Here is a 24,651-nt window from a genome sequence, read left to right as displayed (position 1 = left end):
ATTTACAAATAAATGGTGATTGTAAACAAACTTCTCCTAGCTAAAACGAAAAAAAAAAAAATACCAGATCGAACAATACTGATTTTAAGCCCTGTGATTTGTTGAGTATTTTCAAAGCTTGATTTACACTCTTTTTCATTGAAAATAATGTTAAAATGCATTTAATAAAATTCATCAAAACTAAGTATGTTTAACTACGCTTTGTTCTGGTTAATCAAATAAGGCTATTGAGAAAATCAAATTGCGCGTGTATTGTCTGATTGACAAAATTATAGAGAAATTAAATTTATCTATACTTTTTAAATGCAAAAGAATTTTAACCGATCAATTAGATACATATAATACAATAATATGCGACAGTATACCACAAACGCCTTATTATATGCAATATCGGGATCAAGTGTGTCCAAACTGTGGGGATCAAGTGTGTCCATGTTGAGTATTTATCTTGTTTTGTTTTTGTTCATTTCATTTATTTAGTTAACATCTAAACAGATAACACTGAATCAACAATTTGACGCCACAATACACGGTTCGAGGCCGCATCTCTCCATCCTCGGATACGCCCCACGCTCGCCAAGTCGTTCTGCACCTGGTCTGCCCATCTTGCTCGCTGCGCTCCACGCCGTCTCGTACCTGCCGGATCGGAAGCGAACACCATCTTTGCAGGGTTGCTGTCCGGCATTCTTGCAACTTGTCCTGCCCATCGTACCCTTCCGGCTTTAGCTACCTTCTGGATACTGGGTTCGCCGTAGAGTTGGGCAAGCTCATGGTTCATTCTTCGCCGCCACACACCGTTTTCTTGCACACCGCCAAAGATGGTCCTAAGCACCCGTCTCTCGAATACTCCGAGTACTTGCAAGTCCTCCTCGAGCATTGTCCATGTTTCATGTCCGTAGAGGACTACCGGTCTTATTAACGTCTTGTACATGACACATTTGATGCGGCGGCGAATCTTTTTCGACCGCAGTTTCTTCTGGAGCCCGTAGTAGGCCCGACTTCCACAGATGATGCGCCTTCGTATTTCACGACTAACGTTGTTGTCAGCCGTTAGCAAGGATCCGAGGTAGACGAATTCCTCGACCACCTCGAAGGTATCCCCGTCTATCGTAACACTGCTTTCCAGGCGGGCCCTGTCGCGCTCGGTTCCGCCCACAAGCATGTACTTTGTCTTTGACGCATTCACCACCAGTCCAACTTTTGTTGCTTCACGTTTCAGGCGGGTGTACAGTTCTGCCACCTTTGCAAATGTTCGGAGCAAATGTTCGAAGCAAATAAATTGACTGGATCTGTTGAAAATCGTACCCCGGCTGTTACACCCGGCTCTCCGCATAACACCTTCTAGCGCAATGTTGAACAACAGGCACGAAAGTCCATCACCTTGTCTTAGTCCCCGGCGCGATTCGAACGAACTGGAGTGTTCGCCCGAAATCTTCACACAGTTTTGCACACCATCCACCGTTGCTTTGATCAGTCTGGTAAGCTTCCTATGAGCATGTTGGATAGTTTTTAGTGATAAATTGAAGTTACACAATCAAAAATACGACAGAAAAAAAAGTGTAAAAAGTGAATTATGTATATCTACATTACTTCTCCTTCTTCGTTTTGGCATTACATTCCCCACTAAGACATTGCCGCCTCACAGTTGAGTATTCAATCAGCACTTCCACAGTTATTAACTGCGAGGTTAGAAAGTTACCATTTTTTACCATCAAATTTACCATTAAATTTTCAATCTTGGTATATATTTGGGAAAGAATTGGGTGTATATGTGCATAAGATGACGATGCAAAGCATAATCTCCATCCAAGCCTTTCTTAGCTGTTTGCAGGGGATAACATAAATATATCGAGTTCGGCTTCGTCATGCACTTTGACGCTTGAGCTCCAACAAACTATTAATTTAGACTATAACTTGGTAATTTCGGTACCCCTGAGTTTATATACGATTATTGGAATAAAAAATCCAGGAATCTCATTTTAAATGGGACGCGATAAATAATAATCGTTGGTCTTCCAACTACAAAGATCCGTTTCATGGAGAAAAAAAGTTGTTCGAGACCCTCGGTAGATTTTTTTCAAATAGTCACGAAATGAAAGCTTAAGAGCTATATTTTCACGTAGTGAAAGTTTTGGCGATGCTCATTTTTTGTCATAAAGGTCCCCCATACACACGCCGTGGTGAGTTTCCGATCAATGTCGACTCCAAGCACCCGGACAATCTTCCGGTTGGGGATGGCTTGCGTACCGAGCTTTATGGAACGTACTACTAACTCCCTGGTAGAAACCAGCGACAAACTTATAGCTCAAGATATTGATAAATTCTTGTTAATAGCAAAACCTGATATTTTTATAATATTTAGGTGCAATTTTTTTGTTATTTTCGCTCGTTATTTTTACTCTTATTTCATGTTTTGTTATCAATATCACGTTTTACTGTTAATGAGCTATTATCGTCTACACGGGCTGGTGCCAGCCACTGCAGGTGTGCCCCCGGACACACTTACTGACGTTCAGTACAAAGCCTTACTAAACCAACGGATGAAGCCCAGCGATAAATGGTACTTACTCCCGCCCGAGTTTTGATCATGTTCCTTCCAGGTGTCCAGGTGTCTTGCCGCCCATGACCAAGATAATGTCATCAACCTATACAGATACGTACACATACGCAGGTGGGGGCAGCAGGGACAGCATGGACCATGTCCAAGGGCTTGACGACCCCTCCCCAGCTGTCTGTGAGTCAGGGAGATCTGCTTAGGGCGTGGTGGGATTTAGCAGTGGGCTCTGCTAAAATCCCTCCCAAAAAACCACAAGTGCCCGTAATCAGACTCTATCAAAGCGACTGTGTGCCGCTTCAAAAGCACAAGCCCAGGGAGTGCCAATTGGCTGGGGAGTGTCCCTACTTCGGTAGGGTAGCGCGTGAGCTGCTTCGGCAGGGAGTGAGTGATCTGGTTGTGCTGAGGCAGGAGTGTCATAGCGTGTCGCCGCTATTGTCACCTCGAAGCGCAGCAGAATTCTGAGTATGGATTGCACATGCTGAGGTAGGAGTCGAGGTACCTATCGACACCTCGAGGCATGGCAGTGGAGTGTTAGAGTGAGCACCCGAGCGAATGGTCTTTGGAGAAGCTGCTTCGGCGGCAGGGTAGCAGTGGGTTGTACCCACACACCTACAGTTGTGCACATGTGGTGCATGGGGAGTGTCCCTGCTTCGGCAGGGTAGCGTGTGGTCTGCTTCGGCAGTGGTGTGATTGATCTGCTCGTGCTGAGGCAGGAGTGTCGTAGCGTAATATCTGTAGGCCCAGGCAGTTACCGCTATTGACACCTCGAGGCATGGCAGCGGAGCGCCCAGGAGAGCATCCAAGTAAGACTCAAATGGAAAAATGGAAATGGAGTGAATGGTGTGCGAGCACCCAAGTCAGTCTCGCATGGGACGGGTGCCTGTGTGAGCGATAATGAGCGAGTACGTTTAGTACTGCCATCCCCCAGAAGTAGTACTGGGAGGTAGTTCCTGGGGAAAACGATGGTGGAGCCCAAGGGAGTTTAGTCGGTATTACCGGTATGGTCGAGTCCGAGACTCCAGTACACTTCCGTGTGGTAGTTTGGCAACTACAATGCGCGTGTACTGGGTTAGTGTGTAAATGCATTCTCCCTTGTAAAAAAAAAAACACATACGCAGGTAGAACGCTGAAAACCACATAACGATAAGAAGGTGAGGGAGCACTGTGACACCCTGCTAAAAGCCTTGGCAATTTCAAGTAATACAAGGTCAATATGCCTTTCTCGTACGCTTTTTGGAGCACTCTATCTATCCAGGCTGGCAAAATATGTGCTGGTGCTATAGCCTGTTCGAAAAGCGTGTTGATGGTGACCGAACATTCCATCGGCTTCCAATTTCTCCCTGAGTCGCCGGTTGACCATCCTCTCGACGGTTTTGAACGCGCAAGATGTTAGGGAGATTGGTCTAAACTTGGATGCATCTCGGCTTGTTACGCTGCTCTTCGGGATGGGCACAACGAAACTATTCCTCCACTCGCCCGGGAACGTGCGGTTCTCCCAAAGATCGTTGACGAGTTTGAGAAAATGGTCCTTAGCGACCGGAGGGAGCCATTTAGGCATGGGATAAGCCGGCCCGGATGAGCTCCCATTGCACTTAGCAAATGCGTGGACCAACTCACCTGCTGAAAAAGACAGGTTCAACAGGCAGTCCCCCCGAAATAAGGATTGTGGTCCGCGGAAATAAGGATTGTGTTTACACGTGGACCTCGCGAAGCAATGATCCTTTAGAAATCAGACGGGTACTGGGATGAGGCTACCAGGGAGGCAAAGTGTTCACCGAGAGCGTTGCCAACCTGGGCAGGGTAGAAAATTATGCAGTTGCCCTTATCAAGGTGAACGGGAACAGCTCTCGATCTACCGCTAATTGCGTTTACCCGTCTCCACAGTTCGGCGGAGGTCTGAGACGGGTTGATGCTGTCGATGAAATCTTCCCACTGCTTAGACTTCGCCTCCCTGATGACTATTTTGCACTGTCGGTGCTTCTCCTTGTAGCATTCCAGGGCGTCAGGTCTAAGAGGGTGGTCGGTGCTGAGCTTTCTTAGTGCGCGCAAAGCCTTGCGCCTAGCTAGCGCCGCGGTTCATTATCGAAGTGCACGACAGCCAGGACGACCACTAACTGGACTGAGGGATAGCTCGCCGAGCGGCAGCGAAGATCGTGTCGGTAAGCGATCGACATGGTGCGCTAGTACACTTCCTTGATGTCAACAGGAGGAGGAGTGTTGTGAAAATCTGAAAAACAGATCGGTACTGGCTTTCCAGGAGAAGCGCGGTAGGACGAATCTACTTACCGCAGTGACATCAACGGATGTGGCAGAGTGTCCTTTGAGAAAGGTGGGGGACCCATCATTGAAAGCGACGAGGTCACCTTCCTGGAACGCATCGACTAAAGCAGTGCCTCGCGGGTTGGCCCTGGATCTTTCCCACATAGGATGATGGGCGTTCATATCCCCAAGGAGGAGCAGGGAAGGAGTAGCGATCTGGATCAATTTTCTTAGCATTCTTCTGACGGTGGAAAGACGCCGCAAGGGATGTAAGCATTTATGATTATCATCGGCATACTTCCGTGCAGCCTAACACCGACAACCTGTAGGTCTTCATCGACATTAAGGCCATCTAAGAGGATATCCTGCAGTACCCCGATGGTTACGGAGTGCCTGATGTTGCCTCCAATCTAGCTGGTCCAACGGTATTTGCCTTCTAGGTGGTGTTGGTGGCGGTCTGGTGGTGTTCAAGTTTAGTGGCACGTTGGAGGCTATAGCGATATATTCCGATCTGGTTGAATGTTACAATTACGTGGCGGTAAAACTGCCATTCGTAGAATTACGTCGCTGGGATGTTGGGAGGTTTTTTGGATCGGCGATGAGGTCTGGAGATGTCTTCTCTTTCCGGCAACTCTAAATCCGTAGGTTTGAGAAGAACTTTGACTACCCATCAATACCGGTAAAACATCTATCAAAAATTATTCGATACCTGCCAAAAGTATTCTTGGTCTGCAAGCAGGGTTATTTGAATATTTTTGAACTGTGACTTTAAAGTTTCATTTTTATTTTTATTCCCGAATCGGGCCAAAGTCTTTGAAGGTAGAAAATATTTACATAGTTTAATCAATTGATTTGATGAAAAATATTGGCGCTGACCGCGATGAACGTTAAATTAATTTATTTTTCCTTTTTACTTTTTGCCTTTCTCGTATACTAAGTATACGTTAAGGCTATAGGATCACTTCAAAATCGAACTTTTGATAAAAGGCTCAGAAGCCCATAGTGTTATATACCAATCGACTCAGCTCGACGAATTGAGGTGATATTTGTATGTGTGTTTGTATTTATGTATGTGTATGTGTGCATTCAACGCGGAATCCGGCCTAATTTTTTGCTACGAAAACAACAAACCCTATCATATATAATAACATATCCCAAGCAGCACACATTGTTTCACTACTAAACATTTTACTGTGTTGCAACTATTTGGATAGAAACAATCCCTGCGTATGTACCATCAAATATAACTCTCTTGCAATCTAAAAAGCGCAAGAGGTGGAGCCTACGGAAACATCCTTCGATTGCAGTAAAATTGCAATAATGTTGCAAAATACTACAGCGGAAAATATACAATAAAAATATTAAACTGGATTCGATTTATGGATCTTGTGATTGATAGTCCTTTACTCTACCACAGCACCATTCAACACTTCGAAGGGACTGCATGTTGACTCACCATAAAAAACCATACGATTATGAAGTTTTGTACTCGGGTTTCCTGTAACTTGATTGCACCATCGCAGGAAAAAAATGTGAGTTGTCAAAACGTTGAACGATGCTAAATTTAACATGAAGACACATTCAACTTATCTGCAACTTAATTTAAACAAACAATTAAATTTTGAAAGATGCATTGAAGTTACATGGTAAAAATATACAACTTTATGATTTTGTTCCGTGTTAGCAACATGAAGTGCAGTATTCTTTGTTTATTTGTTTCCAAATGTCAAACACGTACTGCATTGCAATTTTAATTGAACGTTGATCACAACTCGAAAGTTTTAGACATCTTGATGCAAATTTTTGTGCTTTAATATTTTTCCAATGCCTTTAATGAAACTGAATAGAAACAAGGTGCTTTTAGGAAGATGTTGCGTATGCTACTTGGGATGTTGGTTGATATAATTTTGATATGACCTTCTAGTCGGGTAACCCTGAGAGAAGGCTGATGGGGCGATAACTTTTCGGAGGGGAAGGATCCTTACCAGGCTTCCGGATTGGGATGAATTGGGCTGACTTCCAGGACGATGGCAATTAGCTGAGACGGAGGCACTGATTAAAGATCAACGGTGCTCGAAGAACTTAGGCCTCATTTTGAGTTTGAGATTCAGAATGCTACACACCAAAAAATTATGAATATTACAGGTCATGTATTTCAATAAAATGACACAAAACCACATGACATAAATTGAATCGTATATTTTTCATTGTCACGTGATTTAAAATTGCATGTCACGGAACATAAACGCAGCACCCGATGCGACGCACCTAACGCACAAGCAGTCGATGACTTGATGCAGTGAAATACTTGTTCAGTGGAAATCGTGGAACATGTTTTACTTCGATCACCCCTCTTTCAAGAAACGAAGATAGCTGAGTAGTAAGGTGTTGGGCTCTCATTCAGCGGGCTTATGTTCGATTCTCGTTCCAACCCTTTAATTTTTTTGTCAATAAAGTTGTGATGTAAAATTAAAGTATCACCTAATTTTACGTCAAAAATGACGCTCGTATATGTCAGCGTCACAACACCTAAAATTACATGAATATTTTTAGGTGTGTATATATAAAGTTGTTGTTGTGTTCACGAAGTACGCTCCTATCGTTTTTTACGCTGCTTAAAACTCGAAATATAGTTATTTATTCGCATTTATAATTACTGCCATTAGTGCAAGTTGATAAATATATCTGTGTACTACATAATACCGGTGAAGAAATTGCTTTGGTGTGTGCATTATGTCGGAATTGCCTGGTTATGCGACGGATGCTTATCTCGTTTCCGTAACTGGAGGATAACTTGCGATGGTACACTTATTGATATGAACACTATGCATCGGGATATATCTGATCTGAAAAGTCAGGTGTTTCATATAATCGATGTGTTGGAAGGGAAGTTATCGGACGAATCAGGTCTGAAGCACTCAACGCCGATCAGCGCATCTAGGTTGATGAATGAAACAAGCAGCAAAGTGAACGCGACGGAGTCCATCCAGTCGGTACCGAACGTGCATTATCGGATGAAACGTTTTCGTTGCTTCTAAGGCGCCCCATACACGCTCCGACGTGTTGTACAACTTTGACTCCGCCTCCAGGGAATTTGGTTCGGTCGGAACCAAGTCGGACCGTCTCTGTGAAAGTGGTACTGTCCAACAGTCGTACAACTTGCCCACAGGCGGTCCGACTTGGCTCCGACCGAACCAAATTTCATGGGGGCGGAGTCGAAGTTGTACAACACGTCGGAGCGTATGTGGGGCCCCTAACTAATATTGACAATTCGGTCTCTGAAAATGTCATAAAAGAAATGGTTTGTCAATGCCTTGTTGCTCCAAACACAGATTGCGAGAGAGTAGTTAAACTAGTTCCTAAGCACGTAGATTGCAAAACTCTAGACTATGTTTCTTTCAAGATCATTCTAAAAGATAAGTGGAAAATGTTGGCACTTCGTAGTTCGACTTGGCCAAATGGTATAAGATCTCGCGAGTTTATTAGCCGTTCAAATGATGTATGGAAGCCAAGTTCAATGAATTCAATTAACTGTAATTATCAGTAATTCTCGCTTTGCGCAGTATATTAATGTTTTTATTTCATTATATGTGGTTGTATCAATTATTCTGTACTATTTGTTACATTGTATTTTATATTATTGTTAGTTAAACCTGTTGCTGTTACATGAGATCTATTTAGAATTAGTAAGTTCAATAAGACCACAGTGAGGTCAGTTGGATAAGAAATAAACAAATAATGATATGATATAATGATACTATCGAAGTCTGGAACCTTCATGTTTTTCGATGATTTGAAATAGGCCGTCATTTTGTTAACTGAGATCTCCAACTCTTCCGAGAAGTCGTTGGGAATAATATGGATCTTATTAATATGCTCATCCACGGTTGCTTCGTGTGGACTGACGATGTTCTCTCCAACGACAATGACAATGTTCTGTTCAAGAGTTATCAAGCGATCCCTAGAGCCATTGTTGTCCTATGGGCCGAGGTTTGGATTTTAGAATTTCGATCAATTCCCAGAACGGCGTCTTGCTATTCAATTCCCACATCTTACAACTCAAGAAGGAAGAGGAAAGACTAAAGAAAAAAAAAAGTAGAAAATAGAAAGTAGGTAGAAGGAAAAAGTGCTTTTCAAACCTGTTCCCTGTCAACCTATATTCTTTTTTTGACGTTTTGTCCTTTCGACCTTTTGACTCTTCGATCTTTTGTCTGGCGACGTTTTGTCCCTAACCGAAAATACCATCCCAGTGAGGTTTATTAATTGTATTAATGTTATACTTTGCATGGAATTTTACATAAAGTTAGATGTGAAACCTTTCTTGTTTGAATCCTTTTAATTCTCAAGCGGACCAGCTCGTTGTCCTTTATAAGAACTTACGATGTCTTAAAGACAGCGAAGACCACGCTGCCGATAAAGGTTAAGGCAGATTAATTAAGAGTGGATCCTTAGGCCAATCATTCGTCCGCGAGTACATGAAGGAAAGTCATATGTGCGCTATCAATCCTCCATTTTCTCTATATTTTGAAGAATTTCCCGAAAAAAAACCGAATATTTTCCAAAGATTTTCTCAAGGAAAATCCGAAGCAGCTTCCAACAAAGAATTTTGCAATCACATTCCTATCCGAAGAATAACCGTGCTTTTTCTTTAGGGAAGCCCAGTTGTCGTAGAAAATCCAAAGAGTTTCTCGAGGATATTGAATTTCCCGAACAAAATCCGGACGATTTCTCAAGAAAAATCTGGAGAACTCCCGTGAAAAACCCGTAATTTTCTTCTGCAAGGGAAAATCAAAATAATTTCTCAAGGAAAAACAAAAAAAAAGGTTCTCGTGGAAATTTCGAAATATTTGTCGAGGAAGATTAAAAAAAACTCCTTAGAACTTTTTCTTGATTGATGACTTATTAGGGAAGTCAGATTTTTGCTTTTTTTTTTAAAGATGTTTAATTTTGATACTATGATACACATAGTTGGGTACAGAGAAAAGGTGTGATATAATGCCATAGCAGACTCAATGGATACGGAGAATTGACTGATATCTAATTGTCATTTAGAGCCACACATTTCGGCGATCCTGCAAGTCTATTTTTTGGATCCTGTCGCTGATTTCATGAGGTGAGTTGAATTCATGTAGTTAAATTGTGAAGAATGATATATTTTAGTTTGAAAAGCATATGACGCGTCTAGAACGTGTCTAGAAGGCTGTCCGAAAATGGTTTGAAGTTTGGAAAATCACATGGCGTGTCTGAAAGGTGGCCGAAAAATGTTTTGCAATTTGTGAAACAGCAAGGTGCGTATGAATCACGTTTTATCTCTCGCGATCCATAGTTTGAGAACCCATATTCTATATCATTGTTCTGGTATTTAAACCATGATGTTGAGACAAGTTTATTTTTGTGTGCAGTTTTCAATGGAGTTAACCGGTTTCTCAAATGCAATAGATGTTCACCTTAACCTTTAAATAACCCAGGAGATAAACAAGCATTGCATCCTATGCTAGAAGAATTTTTTTGTTATTTTTTATCAGCGAAGAAGGGAAATGTGAGGTTTGAGTAAAATGCTTCAAGCTTGTGTTTATAGATTCCCGCTTCAACGTGTCAATCGACGAGCAGCAAACCAAAACTCTGCCGCTTCTAGTCAGATCTCCGCGTCGTGCACACGCATCAACTGAGAGTCGCTGTCACAGAATTCTGTTCCGGCCAATTAAGGCCACACAGTTAGGATATGTAGCTATGTGGTCCAGATGCGCCGGCTGAAAATATGGCAGTAGTCGTTAAACGTTCGTTTGTCTGTGGTTCGACGCTGACAATGGCGGCCCAAAACGGATCGACTCGAACGTCAAAAATGTTCTCGCCGATTGATCGGCAAACCCCAAAGATCCGAAACTTGTTGGTACTCAATTGATCATTCTGCTGTTATAAATATCTACGCACATACGTTTTATCCGGTCAGGCGTATTGACAGCAACCCCAATGCTATCAAATGCGTTTGATGCATTAGTTCTCCAGCAGGGTTTGCAGAAATCGCTCTCAATAGATAACGAACAACGATAAAAGAGAGACAAAAGCTGTTCCGAATCATAACAAGTCATGATAACAAATTTATCAACCTTGTATACAAGTGCGAAAAAACAGAATCGGATAGGCAGTCCGCACCGAAAAATGGTGATTCTCGCTTTGTTTTCGCTCCTTTCGGTTACTGCACAGCTGTGCAGAACAAGCTGAAATGCATCATCAGAGCCAGTGCTCCCCGCATTTTGAGCTTTCTAAAAGAAATTTATCATGGGGTATAGCTTCCCGAATCAGTTCTCTATCATGACAACTTACGAAAAAAGTCTCTCGCGGTATGCTACATATCGTATATGTATACAGAGATGATAAATGAGAGACTTGTTCTTTCTCTTTAGGATTCAATCCCTGATCTCCAGTCGCTCTCAACATTCAAATTAATCGTTAGCTCTCTTTTTCAATATCAGTTAACCTCTCATCCAACATCATTTTTTCCAATTTCGTTTATTTGGTAGGCTCAGGCGTGTATAACACTTTACGGAGCCATTGTTCTTTGTGATATATACAATCAATATCATTTTATTATACGGTTAGTAAGAGGGGGTAGAAGCCAACGTACTCGTGGTGACTCGAGGTTAGTTTACAATGTTTAAGGATGGACGGGGCTTAGGATTTGGGATCAGGAAATTTCAGCTTCTCATCCGGGCATTTGGCGTCAGTGACGATGTGGCGTGTCGTCGTGCTCGAGGAATGGTTCGACTGGGAGCATCTTCCGGATGGCAAGAGCTATAGAGCTCTACGGAACAAAAAGGCAGAGACAGAACAAAAAAAAAACTTTAAAGAAAGAAAAAAAAACAAAATGTTAGATTTTTATGTCAGAAGCACAAAGAAAACTATAAATGGCCTGCATATAGACAACATCACGATCTCCCAAAACACCGCGAACTTCCCTGAAGGGTTGTTTACCTCGGGCCACAAGGGTATCCAATAATTGCTCTCTGGAGGCGTCATTTTCCGAGCAGGACCAAACTACGTGATCGATGTCATCAGAATCGGCTCCGCACCTACATAAGATCCAACATCATACTAATAAGCAATGTTATCGTACGATAACAAATATAATCAGGTTCAGGGTTTCCTTTATATAAGATGCTTATAAATGCGCACACACTTGTACAATTATTAAGTTAAAAAATGTGAAAAGTTTAGTTACTACAAGAGAAAGATGTACCAATGCACTAATATACCATGCGTCTCCATATACTTATTTCTATGCTTTGCTTATACATATGATGATGCATAATTTTTATGTTGGTATGGACATCCTGCCAGCAGAGAGGCAATTTTTCTCACTCATGGTGACATTAACATATCAAATTGTTGAACTAATTTAGTATTTTAAATTCTATGAACATAAAACATTTCAAGCGACTTCTTCGTCGAAAAAATGCACGAACGTCTCAATCAATCAACTTGAGCTGATCTCCTATCGATTTCTGGACTCACGAACACTTTTTTACTACTGACCAGGGTATATTCGATGTTACGGTCTCATAACTTTCACAATACTTCGGACACTAAAAATTTGCCATTCCAATTCGCCGAAAGGTTAACGAAAGACAACTTGTATTTTACAAATTTTTCATGTTCGATTTTAATTCCATTTACTTTCAATCTCGATTTGTTCCACTTTCTCAACCGGACATAGTTTGTCGCATTCCTGGGAACTTGCTACACTACATGGTTCAGTCCCAGTTGAAGCCCTAATGTAAACGAAGGAAATTGACATGGACATGACCGTCTGGCCGATGATCCGCTTAGCTCCTAACGGAGCGGTCAACAAAGAATATCACGCTCGTCCAATGTCACAGTCAGTGCAACATCGCTGCTGCTGTCTTGTCCGGAACATTGCATCCCATCTGGTGGATCTGCTGGTGCTAATGGTGACAGTGCAGCCACAGTGCTGTGAGAATTTCCTCGAATTAGTTAAGCTTGATTAATTAAGTCCATCACTGGACGACGACAACGGATGAACGGTTCGCATGTCTCGGCTCGGTTAGGGTCCGGACACAGACTGGACATACGACAACTGTCACTGCGAGAAAAAAGGAAGAGGAACAAGATCCTGGGACCGGCATTGTTGGCACTGTTGCCTCGTCCATCCATCGTCGTCGCCGGCGCTGGTCGTTTGCAGAGCTCTGCCTGCAGTTGACGTAATGGGCAAAAACATAAGCTTCCTCTTATCCGCTTCCACCCTTCAAGTCCAAGATGATGTGCAAACCGAGAAAAGAAAAGTGAAATGGAGATGAACATTCCGGTCGGGTCGGCCAGCATCATCAACAGTTCCCATTCTTGCTTATCGGGTGCCATTCTCGCAGGTGGTGGAAGTGGGTTGGAGTACGGGAGCCAAGGAAGACGCATAGCGACATGAATGATGAGAAACTGATCTCCCGGAAGGGAATTGCTTTTTACATCGAGAACATGGCCCAGCTCCCGCTTTCGGAAGGCAGAAGCGGACGCACAGTGGCCGGCCGATCTAATATTTAAATTGAGATAATCGAAATCGTTCTAAATCGACCGTTCAATCTGTGAAGTTAAATATCACCATATCTATTCGCAGGGACGCTTTCCGTAAAAATATATTTCATTGACTTCTCAAGACTTTTGTTGAAACCAGATTTTTCATTTATTTTTTTCTAATTTATTCTTGGATTTTACTCATCGTTCATTGTTTTATGAACGCAAGAGCGTAACCGCCATAATAATCAATTACAAATATAAAATGACGTTTTGAAAAATAATTTAATTATATAACAAATTGCAATCCACCATTACACCGGCCAACGTGCAACGGCTCAAGGTTACGACGGGAAAACTGCTCGAGAAGTGGAAGGCCCATGTGGAGTCTTCGCTTCTGCAGTTCGGGGAATGACACAGTAGCATGTTGTAGATGCCAAGCAACCGAACTTCGATTGCCACTGGGACGTGCTGACAGAATGGAATGGCCCAGCTTCGTGGATAAGAAGACGGGAGCCGGGGCAGTGGGACAGAAGTGAACATTCCGAGCACGCGGGGGCCATCGAATGGAGAAAGCTGGCAGCAGAGCTGTTTTCTGGAATACACAACACGACGACGATGGATGCAAAGTTGTGAACGATATCTTTCCCATAAGCTGGAGATTGGCCGCTTAGATGTTGCGATTCGTTTGATTATTTTTCTTGGAAATGTGTAGGGTAATCCAATTGAGGGATAATCCATTCGGATCTGTCATCCTCCAATTATTATCGCCTGCCATTTAGATTGATGCCCATGTAAACCTGATATCTTTTTCGCAGATTCTTTTGCCTTCTTGCATCCTACGGTTGCTAATAACAATAATGCTTAACGATAATATGCTGCTACCTTGCAAAGCATCCACAGCAAACAGTCTCATGCACAATCGAATTTTATCTTCATCTTCTTATTATTCATAAAGTCTGCGAAGGATATAAAACCTGTTTTCCTTTGGATGGTCTATTTATTCAAATTCTATATTCCTGCTAGTAATCGAATTATTGAAACTGTTAGGAGTGAACGAAACAAAAGTACTCGCTTTAAATTCATGACGTTTTTCTCAACGGTGGACAATTCCACTCCTTATTTTCTTACAGCATTCTTCATAATATCTGTGAGTGAATGCAGAACAGCGTTGATATGCTTAGATTTGCTAGAACTGACGCACATAAATATTTATGGTTGCCAATTTGTGAGGTACAAGAATTACACAATGAATCAACTTAAAGAAAGCATTACATCCCCACACTGGGACAGAACCGCCTCGCAGCTTAGTGTTTATTTAGCACTTCCAAAGTTATTAACTGCTAAGGTTTCTAAACTAGGTTACCATTTTTGCATTCGTATATCATGAGGCTAGCACGATGATACTTTTATGCCCAGGGAAGTCGAGACAATTTCCAATCCGAAAATTGCCTAGACCGGCCCCGGAATCGAACCCAGCCACCCTCAGCATGGTCTTGCTTTGTAGCCGCGCGTCTTACCGCACGGCCAAGGAGGGCCTTTTGACCAGATGGTATAGACAATATCCTGACGGAAATATTAACCGTGTTCCTATTATTTATTCTTTTTAAGAGCCCATCATTCTTTGAACAATATTGGAGCAATAATTATGTGATATTTTGAAACACCGCAAAAATTCATTTGTTTTATAATTATTATTGACTAAAGTTCCTTCCTTTCAAATATCCATTCGACGGAAGATTATTCATTCGAAAATCCGCTTTCGAATAAATGACCATTCGAACAAATGTCCTTCGATCAAACGTTATTTGGCCAAATGTACAAAGATTCTTCATACTAAAATCTAGTTTCGACTAAATGTCCATTCGACGTAGTGTTCTTTCGACCAAATGTCCTAAAAATTTAAATATCCCTTTGACCAAATGTTCATACGGCGTACTGTCCTTTCAACCAAACGTCATTCGACAAAATGTCTCTCGACCAAACGTCATTCGACGAAATGTCTTTCGAGATTGTACGACAATTCTTTCAAACAGTAAAATAAAAATCAGTTTTATCTTTATTTGTTTATTATGTAACATTCCCCGTAACGCTGGGTAGACACCTTTGCGTGGTGTGTTACGGTGTAAGATCTACCACGGTCATATTGCCAGCTACAGGCAAATCCTGACCCAACGAATACCTTCCCCAATATCCAACTCCGTGGTACTTATGAGGGTGTCGCTGAGTCGGGGGCCTCTCGTTAAGTAAGTACTACATCAACACTTCCTTCCCCTCCCAAGTTACGGTGAAGATGGGCGTGGCCAGGAGTAGTAATCCTCATGCTTTTGTGATTTTTATCCTAGATTGAAATCAAGGACCACGCCCACCTTGATTTCTGATAGCAATCTGGATAAGGATTTCAAAAGAAAAACATGAGTATCACTAGTGTCCAATCTACGAAGTACACCGTAACTATGCTATGTTATGCTATGCTATTTGTTTATTATGTAACACTAGCAGACCCGACGAACTTCGTTTCGCCTAAAATTGATTAGTTCTCGAGTTATGCAGAAATTTCGGTTTCATTTGTATGGGAGCCCCCCGTTCCAAAGGAGGGAGGGGTCTCGAACCATCTTAAGAACCTTCCCCGGTCCCAAAAACCTCTGCATATAATTTTTAACGCCAATCGGTTTAGTGATTTTGGAGTCTATAACGTTCAGACAGACAGAAATTCATTTTTATGTATATAGGTTTGCGCTCTTATCACATTTCTTGTGGAGGATCATTTCTATCGACTGGGTATGCTCGACCAGGGGAGCGTTCAGTGATTCGCTTCTTGAAACAACGGCAGTTTTAAGCTTCTCCTGTTTCAACAAAAACTTGTCTGACGTTCGTCGTTCAGTATTGTCTCCTTGTAGATGAAGAAGATAGTCAGCAGAAGATGACTGTTCCTTCTTTGCCATATTTTCACTACAAGATAATACTTTTGATCCTTTATTTCTCCCATTAGTCTGTTGATTTTGTTGTGGTACCCTTCGATTGCATTGGATGCTCTCGGACGACCATTTAAGGTCAAGTTATGCACTGATCAGCATTCTGGCATAAACTTTGGTTTCTTCCTTCTAACGGTTGCATCTGCATTTGTGATTAGTTTTTCAACATAGTTCTTTTCGTGGTATTGAAAAAAAATGTTGCATTTCCCTCGGAGCAGAATGGCGAACAGCTACAAAACCGTCTGCAATGTCTTGAGGTTTCAAAAAAGTTCAATGTATCAGCGAGCAATACAATTGTAGTCTAGTAGATATACATTGATGATTTATAAAAATAAAACTGTACTGTTTCATGGAGCAAATGACTTCCAGTAAAGTAAGTTTACACTAAATGCAATTAGGCGAAAAGTACAGTTGGCTATAGACCATCAGCTAGGGGCTTAGGGCGTCTTTTCTGGATTCTGTCGCAAGCTTGTGTTGCTTAACGCTGGACCCGTACCCATGACCCTTCGATTAACAAATTTATGCTCACTGACTGATCGAGATAGTGGTGGAAACCGCAAGAAACAGTGCGAAACTGCATTTATGCGTACATGATGTTACGTTTAAATATGTTTTGTGGTACGTAGCGATATTTGGGTTAGATTATTATGTTAAGCACAACTTGAAAAAGTGAAAAGCTAAATTAGTCACACGACTCGCAAGCCACTGCTTGAGCACCCCTGTGCAAGTTTGCCAATTCCTCCCGTTTACCGGCGAAGACCATCAGTGCGGTGGTATTCCATCAGCAGTAAATAGGCTGAGCAACAAAAATACATCCACGCTACGGTACAACGCGACGATTGGAAACTTCAGAGATTGCGATCGGACACACACACGCATGGCGTCGAAACGATGCACAAGAAACCACCATGGGATCAACGTCTAACGGACAGAAGAGAAGAAATAACTCACGCAATTCTCACTTATCGGCAATCGCGCTACCAACCACTGATTTCTCATCAGCACACACACATATACGCGACAGAGAAGCGAACGACATCACCATCCCACGCGCAGTGCCAGCCAGACCGCAGAGCGGACTGCACACAAACCCAGTGCGACAAAACTACGTCCGCGTTAGAAGTGCACAGTTTGGTGAAATTAGAGGCAACGGATTTGGCCTGATTTCAATTAAGAAACATTCGTGAACCTCGTCGTGTCACAGCACTGACAATACGTTTGCACGGCTGCTCTGGCGGCATAATTAAATCTGGAGAAAAGGAAGAACCCAGCACGGTGAGTCTATTAATAAGATGGCGGCCGATTGTCAGCTCTAACCATGCATTGTTCGCAGTAAAACGCTCGCCCGAGACCGTCGTGCAGGGAACGTCGTGGAAAGCGAAACACCCTCTCGAAGCGGGCTATCGCAGCAAATCAGCAAGGTGAGGTGAAATTGAGATTTGTGGGTACAGTAATCGCAATTTGTGCATCATTCCACAGCATCTCTGCTTTTCGGTAACGGTGGAGAAGTGAATCGCCCAGAAAGATCGTTCAACCGGACAATAGAAGACCCCTGCTAAGGGTGAGTGAAAATACGAACTCCAGTTAACATCTCCGACTAAAGGGCACATGTACATTGCAGAGTCTTTTTGTTTTATACATTCTTGCTTCTTGTTACCGTACCGTGACGCTTTGTGTTTTGTTGGTGCTCATAGCCCACAGTGTTTGTGATCGTTCCATCTATTGGTAGTTTCCACCTTGCTCTACCTAGTCGGGAAATCCACAACACTGGCGCCCAACTAAAATTTCCCACACATTACATTTAATATTGATTTGCGGCTTTGTGGATAGTTATTTAAGCTCGTAAACCATTAGAGTTTAATAGGTTGGTTTGGATTTTAAGAAATATAGGCTAGTTAAAATGGATTTGACGCATCTGTCCGATGAGGAGATCGACTACGAACTAGCCCTTCGCTTCGTTGTCAATCTTGGTCCCTCAACTCATAGAAACAAGGTAAAGAAGTTGAAGGATCTAATGGCAAAAGAGGACTCGCTTCAAGAAGCCACGAACACAAATTCAGAGCATGTAATGTGCTCGACTACAAATATCGAAACTTGTCAAGCAAGGATAAAAGAGTTACAAAAGCTCGTCGATGATGCGATGCGGATCAGGGACACTTTTGCTATTGTCCAATTGCGTTCGCGTCTCCTCCACTACAGTTACAGATTGAAAATTATCAACCCCCTCGCGCCCCTTGTCAGCACTAAGGATACCTTGTGCACGCTTGTCAAAGTGTTACTCGAGGAAGTGGATAGTGCTTTAGTGCGATTCGGGAAAAGAAGTGAAGGAGCGATGACAGTGACCGAGGCAAGCAAGGAACTCCACGACCAAGCTAATCAACAACGAGAAGTAGGTGGTCAAGAAGCATACTCCCTGCTTGGATTGGCTGAAGACAACCACCAACAACACTTTAGTAGCCGCCACACCCCAACAGCGGAAAGATCAGCCACAGGAGCAGGAGAAACACAGAGCAGGAGATTTTCCGGAGAAGCTCCACCATTAGTGGAAGAAACCGAAGAAGCTCACAACCATGCTCAACATAACACCGACTTGGGAAATGACTACGAGCATCTATTAACGGCGACTAGTTCGCCACTGGCATCCAATCGTGGACGAGGAGTTGTTGTTCGGGACCTGCAAAACCTGCGTGCTAACATCAGTCAAAGAAGGCGATCCACAGACTTCCCCACACAAGGAGAGGTTGCAGACCAACACAACGTAAACAGCAGTCGGACTAACAAGCCAAACATCAACGACATCACATTTCGAAACATCATCACCAACAATGTCAGCCTTTACGCTGACCTGGTGGATCGATTAGCGCGGAGAGAACGACCAATCCGACCAACAGCATCAGAGCGGATGGAAGACCGACGGATGATGAAGGCAGTTCACAACTGGCCATTCAAGTTTCGAGGTGAAAAGGATACTACGTCACTAAACGTCTTCTTGGATCGGGTAGAAACCTTCGCCAAATCCGAAGGCATGAACGACGCCACGCTGCTTTCCTCAATCAAACATCTGCTGCAGGATGACGCTTTGGATTGGTATGCACGGGCCATGTCGCAAGGTGCACTGTTCTCTTGGCAGGCGTTCAAGAATGAGATTAGACGAGAATTTTTGCCCAGCGGATATGCCCAGATTCTTCGGTTGGAAGCTAGTTTCCGCTTTCAGGGTCAGAGTGAATCATTCGCCAAATATTATCGAGACATCGCTGCATTATTCCGATTCATCGATCCACCGATGGCGGATGAGGAAAAGTTTTTCATCGTCAAGAAAAATATGAACGCAGATTATGCAGCGATAGTAACAGCAGCGCGGCCCAGGGATCTTCAAGCGATGGTAGAGGTATGCACGAGCTACGATGAAACAAGAATGGTACTGGAGAGACAGCGCAGGATACCTGTTCCGCCCAGCTCTTTGCTCGAACCAAACTTCGCAACGCCAGCAGGTTCAGCGAAACCCTTCCACACAGCACAACACCCAAGATATCCCAGAGTTAATGCAGTTGAAGCAGTTACCAGGGATGAGGAAATTCTACCAACGCAACATGCAATCGGCACGGAAGGTCACCAGGTTCGGGACGAGGATTAAGAGGAGTGGCATCGAACAATGGACCAACTTCTACAACAGGTTAACGCCATGAAGGTTCGATTCGATCGAAGATCTGTCAAGCCGCAGAGTGCTACAGTTCACATGCAAAACCGATCCGCATCAGCTCAACATACAAATCCTGAGCCTCGTGCTCAAATTCAATCTGCTCAACAGCAGCATAGATGGCAACCGGATCTACGAGAACCACGTCAACGATCCGAAACAACTTCGCCGCAAGGACAATGGTCAACAATCGCCCAAAATCATCAATACCCAAATCGACAGCCATGGCCGTCGCAACATCATTCAGTTTGGCAACAACCGAGGATGAGCGGCAACCAGGGTGAACCATACACACTGCAAGGCAATGCGCAACCACCAAGGGAAAACAGCACAAGTTCTGCCATGACTTGTTGGAACTGCGACGCAGGAGGACATCGTTTTTATGGACTGTCCAAAGCCTCAAGCCGTGTTATTCTGCTATCGATGTGGTAGGAAAGGGTATTCCTTACGCAGTTGCTTCACGTGTCGCACCGACGCGGGAAACCAGGAAGGGGGAATCAACTGTAGGGCGAAATAATTCTCCGCTTGAGCCTGAGGAGCCCTCTACGTACCCACACATTCAACACCTCGATACAGTCATTATCAATCCCGGACAGGACAACAGACCGCATGCAGTTATCAGCGTTCTAGGACGCGAGCCCACCGCACTATTGGACAGCGGAGCGAATTGCTCGTTACTCGGTGGCAGTAGCACGAAAATAGTAGACCATCTGCGACTGCGTAGAGAAAAAGTGAAAGGCGACATAAAAACAGCAGATGGAACACAGCTCACGATCAGCAATTACGTAAAACTGCCCATAGCATACAACAATCGACACGAAGCGCTGCCGATTCTTCTGGTGCCCTCCATTCCAAACTGCGTTATTCTTGGGATGGATTTCTGGAACAAGTTTGGCGTTAAGCCGATTTGCTGCACAATGAACGCAACAATTATCGACGAAGAAGAACAACCAGTGGAGGAACCAATGAAATATCTCACACCAGAAGAACGCAAAATGCTTGACGCAGTAGTAGCACGGTTTCCTAGAGCAGGCGATGGCACACTGGGTAGGACTCATATCTACGAGCACCGGATCGACGTTGGAAACGCAACACCGAGGAAACAGAGATATTACCCAATGTCACAATACGTGTTGGCAGAAGTAAACCGAGAAATCGACAGGATGCTCGCACTAGACGTAATCGAAGATGCCTTATTCTCTCCCTGGAACAACCCCTTAGTAGCGGTAAAGAAAAAGACAGGGCAATACCGTGTTTGCCTGGACGCGCGGCACATAAACTCAATAATGGTGAACGAAGGCTACCCAATCCCGCAAATATCAGCGATAATCGGCAACCTGGGAGGCTGCGAGTACATCTCCACGATAGACCTGAAGGATGCCTTCTGGCAGCTACCGCTGCATCCCAAATCGAGGCCGCTAACGGCTTTCACTGTACCATCCAGAGGCCATTTCCAATTCAAGGTGGTACCGTTCGGATTATGTACCGCAAGTCAAGCTCTTGCCAGAGTAATGACGCATCTGTTTGCCGATATGGAACCGTTCGTGTTCCACTATCTCGACGATCTCGTGATTTGCTCCCGGACGTTCGCAGAACATCTGAAAGTGTTAGAAGAAGTTTCCCGCCGATTACAAGAAGCGAACCTTACAATTTCACCGGACAAGTCGAAGTTTTGCAGGAAGGAGATCAAATATCTAGGATACGTCCTCAATGAGAAAGGGTGGCAGGTGGACAACGACAAAATCAATTGCATCGTACAGTTCCCGGTTCCGCAATGTCGGAAGAGCGTTCAACGTTTCATAGGTCTATGTAACTGGTATCGCCGGTTCATAGCCGACTTCGCCAAAGTCGCAACACCACTGACAGAGCTCACAAAGACGAAAATCAAGTTCCGCTGGACGGCCGCTGCGGACGAAGCATTCCTTAAGTTAAAATCGGCATTAGTTTCAGCACCGGTACTCATCATGCCCGACTACACAAAGCCCTTCAGCGTGGCGTGCGATGCGAGTGACGTTGCTATCGGAGCGGTGCTCACCCAGGAGGTCAATGGGGAGGAACACCCCATCTGCTACTTCTCGCAAAAGTTGTCATCCTCGGAGCGAAAGTATTCGGTGACAGAAAGGGAGTGTTTAGCGGTAATAAGGGCGATCGAGAAGTTCCGCGGTTACGTTGAAGGAGTAAAGTTTACAGTCTTTTGCGACCATGCAGCGTTGAGTTATCTGAAGTCACTGAAAAACCCAACTGCACTGATGAGTCGCTGGTTGTTGCGTTTAAACGCGTTTGATTTTGAAATCAAATACCGCAAAGGGTCAATCAATGTGGTACCAGACGCACTCTCAAGAATTGTCAGCACAATGAAGTTTTCGTCAGCGAGCACCACTGACACATGGTACAAAAAATATGGCGGAACGAGTGAACAAGAAGCCGAATCGTTTTCCGGAGTTTCGAGTGGTAAACAACGAGCTATACAAAAACTGCCGGAGTCGAGATGGCACGGGATCACTAACACATTGCTGGAGAAAGGTGGTGCCACAGGAACAGCGCAAAGAGGTCATACGATGCTGCCATGATGTACCAGCGGCTGCTCACCTGGGCATCTATAAAACAATGCAAAAGGTAAAAGCCCATTTCTATTGGCCAAAGATGCAGGAGGAAATTCAGCACTACGTTCGTAACTGCGACACCTGTAAAGCAAGCAAATCTCCAAGCTCAACACTCATGCCGAAAATGGGTGCGAGGAAACCGGCCAAGCTACCATGGGAACTGATCTCGATTGACTTCGTGGGTCCCTTCACCCGTTCGAAGCGTGGAAATACAGTAATGCTCGTAGTAGTAGACTGGATTACGAAATACGTGGTTATTCATGCCATGCGTGCTGCAGATTCGGCCAAGACAGTACGATTCCTCGAGAACGAAGTGTTTTTGAAATTCTCCTACCCTCGTATCATTTTATCGGACAATGGAAAGCAATTCCAGTCAGTGGTATTCCGCGCAATGCTAGCCCGTCATCACATAGAACACATGAAAACAGCATTTTACTGTCCGATGGTCAACAACGCAGAACGTGTCAACCGAGTGCTCATCACTTGCATCCGATCGCTCATCGATGACGACCATAGAAACTGGGATGAAAACTTGCCCTCCATTGTAGCGGCAATCAATAGCGCCAAACACGAATCAACGGGAGTCAGTCCACACTACGCGAACTTCGGTAGAGAGTTGGTGCTTTATACGGACCTGTATCAACTGCAGGACATGAACACAGACGAAGACGGAAAAAGGGCACAGGACCGGCGGCTGAACGGTATCCGAAGGATTCAAGAGTTCATAGTGAAGCGCATCAAAGACAACCACGAGAAGGCAAAACAACGGTACGATCTACGAAAGCGGTCCACAACGTTCAAGGAAGGAGAGGCAGTCTGGCGTCGCACGTTTGAGCTATCCTCGAAAGCGGACAATATCAATCAGAAGCTCAACCCCAAGTTCACACCAGCCGTCATTAGGAGAATTCTTGGTACAAATCTATTTGAACTGGAAGATGTCATCACCGGGAAGAAAGGCCAGTACCACGCGAAAGACATAAAAGCGGAGTAGTATGTCAAGCTATGTACACAGACTAAGTCTGTTGACCAAGAGCACTACGCTCAACAAAATCCGTCGTCAATCGGGACAAATGACATACGTCAGGTGTGATGAGCAAAAACGATGATAAACTACCTCTCCACCTCGACAACAGCTCCAGCTATGGAAACAGCAATCTTGTGAACCACAACTTTCACCGGGAAAGAAAAGAAACACGCTTTGCGGCAAAAACATCCTATGTGCAGCGCAGTTGAAGTCGACAACCTACGAGGCAAGCAGAAAAATCAGGCGGTAGTCAACACTTCCATCGTGCTCCGAAGTGAGCCGCAAGCTATGGGCAGCACCAGCCACAAGACCACCCCGGAGAAAATACGCAAAGCGGAAGAAAACAATATCGGCCTGGATTGGTGACAAGCGTGACAACACGACAGTGACAAGCGTAGTCCAGAGATAGCAACACATTCAAAGATCCATCCTTATCAGTTGTCTTTAGGGGGTCATCATGAAAATCATCCCCTTAAAGTAACGCGACCCGGGGCGCGGTAAAGCTCAATACCTGGGCTCATGATGATTCTAGGGGTGGAAATGCCTCTTTGCCCTAGGCCAGACAACACGATATCGCCAACCAAACTATCCCACTGAATGTAACAAATTTTTGTTTTATGTTTAATCCACCTAGTTTAGCTAAACAACTAAGTAGGATTAAGTTGAATGTCCGCTACGGCGGCAAGAAAGTCAGAAGAGGTTGGATCAAGAGCTCAGTCAGAGACAATTTGCCAAAATTCAGTTGGTACTCGGTCAAATTTGCCAGAAGTAGCTGGTACGATTAATTAGTATTTGGATTTGTGAGTTTGTGATTCGATTAGGCTAAGCCTTGATACGTCTAGAGCTCGACTCTAGTTTTTTGCTGACCAGATCCGTCTCTGTTCGACTTCTTAAAGGAAGTTGAAGAGTTTTTCATGAGTCGCTTATGTCACGGCTCATGAAAAACTCTGCCGCTTTGGTAATGTTGTGTTACGTTTAAATATGTTTTGTGGTACGTAGCGATATTTGGGTTA

This window comes from Armigeres subalbatus, chromosome 1, assembly GCF_024139115.2.
Source record: "Armigeres subalbatus isolate Guangzhou_Male chromosome 1, GZ_Asu_2, whole genome shotgun sequence".
In the NCBI taxonomy this organism is placed as follows: Eukaryota; Metazoa; Arthropoda; class Insecta; order Diptera; family Culicidae; genus Armigeres; species Armigeres subalbatus.
This window is presented reverse-complemented; position numbering follows the sequence as displayed.